An 11105-nucleotide genomic window follows, 5' to 3' on the forward strand; every position below is an offset into this window, starting at 1 on the left:
ATTTTGTTTTTATTTATGATTTGCTCTGCCATGAGGGATGAATGAGAGACATTTTCTACTTTATGTTAAAATTTTTTCAAGTTACACCACTGACAGACTTGCACATCAATCTGTGTTTCTCCGCAGAGAACTGCAGTATATGAACTGCTTAGTCGCTGTAAAATAAATTGCTAAAATTTATTTGCTCCAGTATATAAGGTTGTTTAAAAGATAATATGTGTTCAAACAAATATTTAAAGAGCAAAGAAAGATTTAAAATCTCAATTAAAAAGAAATAGATTTTGTTGAAACTAAGCTAAAAAACTCAAACTCAATTTGTAAATCCACATGAAAAATTATAAATTCAGAAGCAAAAAATGTATATAATAAAAAAAAAACTGTCAATGGTAAGGAATACACTGAATTTAGAGAAATATGTGAATATTTTAATAAATATTTTATTTAGTTTGTTGAGAGTTCTTTTCACCAGATACTGATGGCACTCAAATTGAAACTAAAATAATATATTTTTTCTTTTGGCAGCTAAACATGAAAGTGAATTAGAAAAAATTATCTCATCTTTTACAGATTCTTTAAAAATTCATCAACAATACAAATTTTCTGTTAGATATGAAGGAGTTAGTTCCAATTAAAGTAATAAAAAAAGCTAAATTTTATGTAATCAAAACTTTTATACACAATAAATTATTGTTTATTTCTTGTATTTTTCTTGAGTAATGTAGAATTTAAAAGATTAAAATGGTATTTTCTTTAAACGGAGCAAAGCAGATTCTGATTAATACAGACCAATGTCAATCCTCCCAGCTTTTTCCAAAACTCTTGAACTTGCAATGTACTTACAGTTAGTTGAATTTATTTAAAAAAAATTATCCTTTTGATGTTGAATAGCATAGGTTTAGAACAGGAAAAGCAGTATAGATTTCATAGAAGCCATTGTTGATGCCATTGATAGGGAGTATAACAAAGTTGGCATATTTATTACTCTTTCCAAAGGCTTTGACATTGTAGCACATAATTAAAATCTAAGTATTACAGTTTAAAGTGTATCGAAACTGCTCTCATAATTACATTCTTGAAATATCCCAGGCTTGCTGTGGAGAGCCATCTTCAGTCAACTTTGTTCGCTAAGTATTGACTATAGTAATATAGGTGTATATTTGACATTGGTCTGTGAAAAAAGTAACATGTTTATATACATTACAAAATATACTATAGACTGACATCAACTATAATTGACGTAATAAAGCATAATTTATGGAAGAAAATTATGTTTTTTTTACTGTTTTATACATATTTCATTGTTATAGATGACTGATAAATACTGTTTTTAAAGTTGGTTCTATCCAAGGCCTATCTCACCATGGAGATAGGAAGACAAGTCTAACAGGACCGGACAATAAGAAAAGTTTGCTACAATTATATTTAGGGACAGCGTTTGGAAGAGAACGTAAGGAGAGACGTTTGGTAGACAGCTTAGAGAACTGTGATTCATTTTAAGTTGCTAAAATAGATTACAGATTCTATAATCATATCAATTGTTTTTTTTTAGTGTTTAATGAGACAATCCAAATATTTTTCACTTTAAAACTGAGAGATTCAATTATTTAAACTGTTTTACCAACTGTCACGTGACCAACATCCACATCCATTATTCCAAGTATTCCTTGATGATATTTTAAGAACAAAAAAACTCAAATTAAAAGCTATAAATATGGATAAAAGTTATTCCTCAAAACTTAGGCATTGAAATGACACTTAATTTAAATCACTGCAGACCAGGTTATTAACCAGACTTAAGAACTGCGGGTTATTTAATATTTTATTCATTGATTCACTCAGTAGAGATAAAATATGAAATATACATTTCAAGAATAACCTAGATGATTATATTCTATACTTACTTAATTCTTACTGTAACACTTTTAATACTTTAACAACAATTAAATTAGTTTAAAAAATAAACAATACAGTATATACATTATAACAATTAAGCAAAATACAATTAAACTACTATAAAAATGGAGGCAATACACTACACTTAAAATATGTTTACTGACTTAAAGTTACTAGAAATAAAGTACAATTAGCGCTTGAGTGGAAATATATTGTTTTCGTTCAAATAGTTTTTTTTTTCTGTTGTACATTAACGTGCCAAAACCCTCAATACTTAATCTAGGAAGAAACATCTGGTCTGCTAAAGACCTTAACAAATAAAATAAACTTAGCTTAAAATAATAAACAATACAATCAAACAAGAAACAATAAATAAAATCACAAAAAATAATATTTATTTTAGGAACATATATTGTTCTAAACATTTTTTTACCACCAAATAACTTTTAAATATTGTATGAAATGTGTGAAAAATACATTGAGGTTAGTATTGTATCCAGAATAGAAAGATATCAAACTATACTTTAATAGCTATTTATCATAACCTAATTAATGACTATTAGCTGTCCATGACCACCTGTAAGTGAACTAATGTAGATTTTCTTATGAATAAAAAGTATTTATTATTTTAATATTCTACTTTGAAATGATTGTAATAGAGATGTATTATATTGAAACTATTGGAACAAAAATAAAAATGCATAGAATTTAAATTAGACAGCTTAAATACTACAACAATGAAATAAATTAATAATTTTGAACAGACAACTGCAGTGATTTAAAATAGAGCTAACATAAGTGAAGATGGGAAACTCCGAAGAACTGTGATGTGCAATACTTAGCTTGACATTTTCTTCACTGAACCAGTTGACAAGTATCTGAAATGTTTAAAGTGTAAAGAATCAATACTAGTAATTATCTGGATAGTAGACCTTGCTCTTATATTTAACCCTTGAATTGGTGATCAACTTGTTTCGATTGATATAAATATAGCTCAAAATGCCAATCGACAGATTGTGATCAAACTGATAAGTACTCATATTAGTATTTGTTATAGTGCACAAATCAACACGATCATCATGATTCAGATCCATCATCGTTTAACACTGGATTCAGAAAAGGTTGCTGATTTCAATTATATATTTTGTTTTGCTATTATTACAATGAAGCCATTTTCAAATAAATGAATGCAATTTTGAAAAAATATTTGGCCATTTTCTTTGTTTTAAATGTGCTTTGTTGTTGCTTTCATTTCAACTGTAAACATAATGTATTTAACAAATGTTTAACAAATTTATAAATTCTTTGAACCATGCTGATGTGATATATTTATGACTATTTTTAATTCATTAAAATAAAATACATGTCTACTTTGCTGGCCAACCAGCTCATTGTCTTTGCTGGTACATTTGTATTAATTCTTCAAAGTTACGAATTTCTGTAAATCGCATGCAGAACATTGAAGCCCTGCTTTCTAGTCTGTATACACTATATCATCCTATTTTCTTGGTTCAGTCTAGGAAAAATTGTATGAATTTTGTATAAACCTGATCTGTAACGTATGTCTGTATCTGTTGTGTGTCTGAGTGTAAAACTGGCTCCTCGATCATCTTCTGCCATAAAAGATGGCATTTAGTGTCCCTTTGCTTTACTTTAAGATTCTATTTGTAATGGTCATTAGCTTACTACACTCGTTTGTTCCCTCAAATTGTAGTCACAGAGCAGATGGTTTGTTGAATCATATTAGTGCTCAAACTTGTTTGGATTTCATTTATACTGTATATCGAAAAGTACACATTTTCACATTCCACCCTAATAAAACAAAGCTAGGGGATATTGATCCAATTTGTAGGTTAAAATACTCTAACTCTTTTTGTTGTTTGGCAACAATTGTCTTTTGAAGCAGTGAATGGTTAAATGATCACAGGTTGATCATAAAGATGATTACAGGGCTGATCGCTGCAATTGTAGCACTCTGTTGGCACAGTCAAATTTGACAGCTTCAAATTAATTGCCAAAATACCTTTTGAGCCTTAGATCCCCATCTTCCTGGATGTGACAGTTGACTTTAAGAACTCACACAATCCCTTTGCTCGTTTATATTATTGTTAAAAAGCTGAGGAAATGTAGTGATGTGACAGGTAAATACAGCACAGGTACTCTTGGCTGACAGATATTCGAACAGGGAATAAAATATAATTTTGTTTTAACAAGCAAAAGTTAATGAAGATTCACTCTACATAACCTATTTTATTCTCAATTTGTAAGTGGTGATAGAGAACCTTTTAACATTTTTTCAGGACTGAAAAATCTACTTCTTTCAATGTGCTCTAGCTCTCTTTTGCTCATAAAGAAAAGTTATTGGCTAGTAAATTTTGTATAACTTTTATGTTCTTTACTGTTTTATTGAGTGAATATCTTTGAGAAATGTTACTTTTTTATACATTGGTGAAAACCCAGAAAAAGTGCTAAGAATTAAAAGATATTTGGGTTTTTCGTTGTGGAGCTGACCACCTACAAGACAGCAGTATCTACATACACTTGAAATTCGCATTCAATGTCCCAAAAACATACAGGACCACTGAAAAATACTGGTTTAATTCTGTTGCGAACACAGTAGTTTTGATCATCGATTGACTGGACTATAAAGTGTTGGAGATAGAGCTTATTTGAATTCAAAAGTGGCCTAAGGTCAATTTTCAAAAATTAAGTCACTCTCGGTTCTTGCTCATAACTCAAACATCTGTTAGGCCTCCTTTGTAATAAAAGTTTAAAGTACCTGAATCATGTATATAACATGACATAACTTAAACATTACTGTATTTATAGATACTATACTGTTTTACTTTACTGTTGAGGTAATCTGATTCACGATTGAAAGTGAACACTATAAAAGTAGCCTTGCCCTTGTTTACGTTGCGAATGTGCACGTCAAATGCCTATAGACTTTGCGGTATTTTTGTTTCGATGATTCCAGTGGAAGCGGGACACAGATGTCTTTCGGGCCCACATTTGAGTGTCACATTTTAACCATGGCCCTGTATGCAATACCTGAATATTCTCTTTTTAAGAACTGAGCTATGGCAATGTGGCACACACACATGTATGTTATGTATTCCATAACACAATGAAAATCCTTAGCAACATTTTTTAAATGATTGAAATGTCAGATAACATGATTAAATGATACAATATTACTGATAGTCTTATTACTGATACTATTGAACAAACTAACCTTGTAATGAAGAAGTGGAACCAGAGATGAAATGGAGTGTAAAAGTAGTCTCTGTTAGTGAAGACTATACATTTGACAAATCCGTCTGAAAAATAGTATTAAAAATTTAAATGACTAAACTAAGTGTAACATTTCTAATAGTTTCCACACAGTGGTGTTTAATATTTGGAAAAAACATTTCAAAATAGAATTTGCTCTAAAATAAATCATTAATATTCAAAATTAACCCTGGTGCCAATTTTATAGATTCAAAAGAGGCATGTGGCAGACAATCTCCCCTTTGCAGCCATAAATGCACATCTCGTCAAGGATTTTTATATTTTCAAATTTTAGTAGTAGGCTAGAATAAAGACAAATCTCTGATTATAGCTATAGTTTGTATTTTCTGAAATATTATTTAAAGATGTACACAATTTTGAAATTCATGTTAATATCTGTTCAACAAATATAAAAATGTTTGTTTATTAGGTACAATTTTTGTACACAATCGGTCTATTTCAGTTGTCCTCATGGTACCACTTACAGAAGATTTCTACATAACTTACCCCAGAGGCAAAAACCACCCCTTTCCATTTTATTTATTAATAAGCACTTAAAAGACATATTTAATAAGATATATGTTATTTATTTGTTGTTGCATTTTACAATAATAATGTCAAATATTAGAATCATTTAATATCCGTGGGATCAGAAATGTGTATTAAGTACAATTTTTTCATCCATGTATGTGCGATCAGCTCCTAGAAGAGGTCACTCCTGGACATTGGCATATCTAGAATGACCTAATGGGGAGGGGGTTACTACTACAAACTTTTTGCACCCTGCCCCTCAGAATATTGTATATGCTAATAATGTAAAAAATTGTGTTTGACAGCCATCTTAGAGTATTATTATTATTATTCTTATTTTATGCTCAACAAAAACGACTACAACATAGGCGAAAATTTAACCTTTTGGATACCGCCCAATAACTCAAAAGAATTTCAAGTAAACGACACTGTATTAAACATAATAATAGAGGCTCTGAAAAATGACTATAGCTGAAGAACTACCTTTTACCTAGAATTTTTTGGTTCTAAAATGAGCTTTCATCATATATATCTTTTACTTGAAAATATTGGCATGTATTTGTATTACTTAAATAATATGTATTGTACGTTTAAATAATTAAAATTTTTAATCGAGATAACAAATATTGGAATATAAATCAACATGTATTTTTATAGAGGATAGATTTACTGTGTGTAGAACTACACAAATTTTGAGATATGAAATAGAAAGAACCACTTAGAACAGGTCTAGCTTGTTGTGTATAAACGTAAACACATGAAATAAAGGATGTCATATTGTGAAGAAAGAACAGATGACCAGCAATACGGTTATCGAACAGGCAGAAATTTTCTTGAGCTATTTGAATAAAATTGAGTACTGTCTATTACTACTGTTATTTTTTATACAATTTGTATAATTAGTAATTTACATTTGAAATATTAATGCATTTTGCTTTTTGTTATTTATTCCATGTAAGGTGTATAAAAAATATACTTTTGTTATAATTTTTTAGTATTCAAAAGTATTTTTGGTTGACTCTTTCAATATGATTCTAAAAAAATACCTTAATCTATAAATCAAATAGAAGTTTGAGTGATCAGTAAAATTTATGGTAGGTAGATTAAGTAAAATAAGAAATTTCTGGAAAAGAACAATTGAAATTTAAACTGAGATCAACGTAAACAATTTATACGTTGAGATTAAAATCTGTTTCCACTCACTCACCTCATCACATCATCTTTATGATCAGACGGAGAATGGTTTTGTGGAGCTATCGGAGAAGAAGCGATTCTAGCTCGCAATGGGGACTTTGTAGAGTTGTCTGATGCATTGCTCACTGCTGCTGAAGTAATTTTGGAAGCCAGAGTTTTGGGTGAATCACAAAGTCTCTTAAATGCTGGTGACGTTGCCTTTGGTGACTTCAGTTTGGTTGGAGTATGCACTCTTGGAGTCAGGGATGTTCTAAGAGGAAATCTAAGAAGAGATTTTTTAATCGGTATAGGTTCTGAACGCCTATTTTTGTTTGGAGACATGTTGATTCTGAAACAACGCGCATTTAAATTATAAACACAAACAATCAAAACCGTACATAACACACTAAATTGATGTATAAAAAAAATGAAATCAAACATAATACACCACATAGTTCAGGAAGTTCTAGATAGATGCATTTTGGGCTATAAAGATAAACATAAATTAAAAATAATTTATATCAAACAATTTTGATTCTATTTTAACTTTGGTAATAGATCTGGAAGTAGATGTCTACTATTCCATTTTAGATATAACACAAAATTCCACAACTTAAAATTGTCCAACATAGTGTCATGTATTATTACCAAAAGTTTAAATTCAAACACAATATAAACTTTTGTCCATTGGAATATGTTTTTCTGAAATTATAAGTATGTAAACTATAAATAATAGTTTAAAAGCAACACTTTGAAACCGTACATTAACTACATTAAGATACTCTTCATTCTAAAGTGTCAATAAGAATTAGGAAAAACATTTGCTTGTTTTAAAAGCATGATTTATAAAGGTTTTGGTTAAAATAAAGCATATTATTTCAGAAAATCCTAGCAAACTGCAACAGAATTTTAAATGAAAAGAATAATTAATTGTGTTTTAAATCATGATAATATTAGACTAATTTTTTGGCACAAGGATAAAGATTTATTTAACATTCACTTACCAGCTAAACCTGTCTTCCTCAACTGATATCCTTAGAGTGTGTATTACTTTAATCAGCAGTTAGCCAAGGAGTCCTAGAATTATAGTATTTTATTGTTTTACATCAAGCAGAGAATTGACTAGTTCCTCTGTTACTATGAACAAACCTGCTGTAACCTGTTGTCCATTGCCACAAGTACAGACTTGCACAAAATAAATCAGCTGATAACATCACTCTGAAAGAGTTTGAAATATTTTATTTTATTAGGAAAGTAATAAATCAACATGGTTAGTAAGCCTTTCTGGATTAATTTTAACCAATCAATCAACATTTTTACAAAATATAGATCAAGGAGCATAGTACAGTCATCAAAAATACAAGTTTTACCTAAAATCTCATAAATGTGACTTATAATGCCCAAAATCAAATTTTAGAAAATAAATATATGCTGTGTAAATGTGCCTCATTTACTTGGAAAAATATTGAATTATTTAAGAACTTTTTTCAAATAAACAAAACTACACCAAATTTTAAATTTAATATGAGAAATAAATAAATTTTTGCAGTATTCTAGGTAAAATTCTGAATGCTGACCACTCTTATTATGACTGACACATTAAAATTTCACAATTAATTGTTGATGTTAAATTCACATTGCTGGGGGTTACATAATATTTATTAGTCATATATAGTTTTAACTAAACAAACTAAAGTGTATACTAAGTGTGTTATTTAAGTCAATATACATGTAAGCTTTTCAGTACAAAAGAATTTTAGAGATAAAAGGTTATTAATAAAACACTCACTAAGAAAAATATATTAAAATTTTGGTTTTTAGCACAGCAGTGGCTGACTAGCTATCAGGAGTCAAACCACTCATTTTGTACTTTATCCTTCAATAGTGATTGTGTAACAAAACTGCCAATGCAATAAAAACACAAAAAAGCAAATCGATTATATATTAAATATAAACCAACTTTCACACATATTGCTTATAACTGGAAAAAATCATTATTTTTAGTGACATCTAAGTTAAAAAGGTCTGTATTAAGTACTCTTTGTTTCCTTTTGAAATTAAATAATTTGTTTTAAAGACCCTGTAACTCTTTATTTTCTGGATCAAAATATGTAAAACTGTAGTGATACAATGACAAGAGGACTACCACCAAAAATTGATATAAATTGAGTTTAAAAAAATAAAAAATAATCTTGTCTTTCTAGTTGACTGAATGTAGTGAACCCTAACAGTGGACAAGCAGCAAATTGATCCAAAGTTTGTCTGACTATATACACTCTAGTGGACATATTTTTATGTCTAGTTTTCTCCAAATTAGGTACAACGTCTTTCTTGTACATCTAAAACATAACTGTTGGATTGGTCGTGCAGCTAACAAAAATGTGTTGACCACCTTCCGTTCGTGAGTTGACTTCATCCGACTTCTTCCTTTGAGGATATGTTAAGAGCTGGCTATAGTGAAACTACCTTGATTTTCCTTCCATAAGAAAAATATTAAACCTCATGCACTTTTCCACCTTCTTTTGATCATATTGTTGTGGGTCATACCTCATATTAAGGATATCATTAATAAAAATTCAAATGCTTTTTATTGCAAGGTGAATATTTTTTAAATATTTAAACAATGAAGTTCAAAAACTTTTGGGGTTTTTTTCTGATAACCAATAAAAATATTTTTTTTACTAAAAAGCGTTTGGATGCATATTGATAATAAATAAAACATGAGACACCTCCACCATTCTATGATTATAGATAAGGTATAAAACTGCATGAGATTTATCATAGCTCTCATGAGGAAAACCTCATGGTTATATTACTACAGCCAGTCATTAAAGATACAGATTTATTCATCCATTATTATTGAACCTCTTGGAATTAAGACGGCGCATTACATAGAGAATCTTGATTTCAATACCATTAGTTGAGTCTGGTCAGAGCTTGTCTATCAAATTGCTATCAGCTGTGTACCCATGGGGCTCATAGACAACATCCATAACATTGTAAGAAAACTTTGAAGCATCGTCTTTAGTACTATCTTTCATTGAATTAGTTACAGATCCCATTTACTTTTTCTATTGATTAAGCCAGTTTTACTAAGTTAATTTTAAAATATCCATTTCTTTTGGAATATCTTTGTATATTATAATAACTATGAAATCACTATATCAAGATCCATTCACCAAAATGTGTTCTACACAGGTAAGGTTTGTGTCAACTCTGGTTAAGACTTAAATCAAAACTATAAAATGTCATGCAAACGTATGTGTGTAGATCAAATAAGAAATGATTTGGATGTTATATAAATACAGGTCAGTTTGTTGCAACATCTAACCTAATGATTGAAGCCAAACATTGAACATGAGAACTGTATATTGAGTTATACACTACAGTAATGAGTCAGCTTTTATCTTAATGGTTAATAATTAACTTAAGTATTCTGTATAATCACCAAATTGACCACATGACATCCACTAATTGGCTATCTGTTTGTTCACAGATTTGCAAAATAGTTTGGGGTTAATATGGACCAATCAGGATTACTTTGTACTGCTTTGCACAAACCAGTCTGTTTTGCTTGTTTAGGCCAAGTGACTAAACTAAGCTGTAAACAAGGACATAGCCAGCAAGGGGGTCGAAGAGGTCTGAAAACCCCCCAAATTTTAAATTTTTTTCAATTCCTTTATAGTAAACAGTTAATATTACAGTATTTAAATAATTCAGTATTACTGACATGTACTGCTGAAAGATTGTCCTCAACAAAGAAATGGGTCAAGAACTTTTAAAAAACAAAATGGGGCCTCCCAAAAATTTTTCCTGGCTGCCTTCTTGGCTGTAAAATAAATACTATTTACTTATTTACTACAAATAAATAATAAGAAAAATCCTTCATATTCTTTAATAATCCAATATATTTGTTTTTATGGTTATCAAAATGTATTGTTATTTATTCTTAAACAATAGTACATATTTTTATTCGATGGAAAATAACATGTAATGAGGTAATGCAAAACATAATATATAATATTCTAAAGCATAATTCTTAAATTTATATTAATTCTTCTTTGAGAGTTGTGTTAATTACCACAACTCCTAACAAAGTAACCTAATTTTGCAATATGTCAGGAGTAGGGTAACTTAGTAAAGCACAAGTACTAAAAAAAGGTACAAGCTCTCAAATCATACATATGTTTTAATTAGAAATGAAATGTAATGTAAGTATACTATTTTATTTCATT

General features: G+C 29.4%; 1 long non-coding RNA gene across 1 annotated transcript; it reads right to left on the reverse strand.

The window, feature by feature from the left end:
• Window positions 1-1896: 1896 nt before the first annotated feature.
• Window positions 1897-8031, reverse strand: LOC124352882. Its single transcript, XR_006921543.1, has 4 exons — window positions 7875-8031; window positions 6905-7219; window positions 5129-5213; window positions 1897-2771 (listed from the first exon to the last, which is right to left on the reverse strand). It is a non-coding gene; the product is annotated as an uncharacterized LOC124352882 (long non-coding RNA).
• Between the last annotated feature and the right edge of the window lie 3074 nt (window positions 8032-11105).

Source organism: Homalodisca vitripennis, chromosome 1 (assembly GCF_021130785.1).
Source record: "Homalodisca vitripennis isolate AUS2020 chromosome 1, UT_GWSS_2.1, whole genome shotgun sequence".
NCBI lineage: Eukaryota > Metazoa > Arthropoda > Insecta > Hemiptera > Cicadellidae > Homalodisca > Homalodisca vitripennis.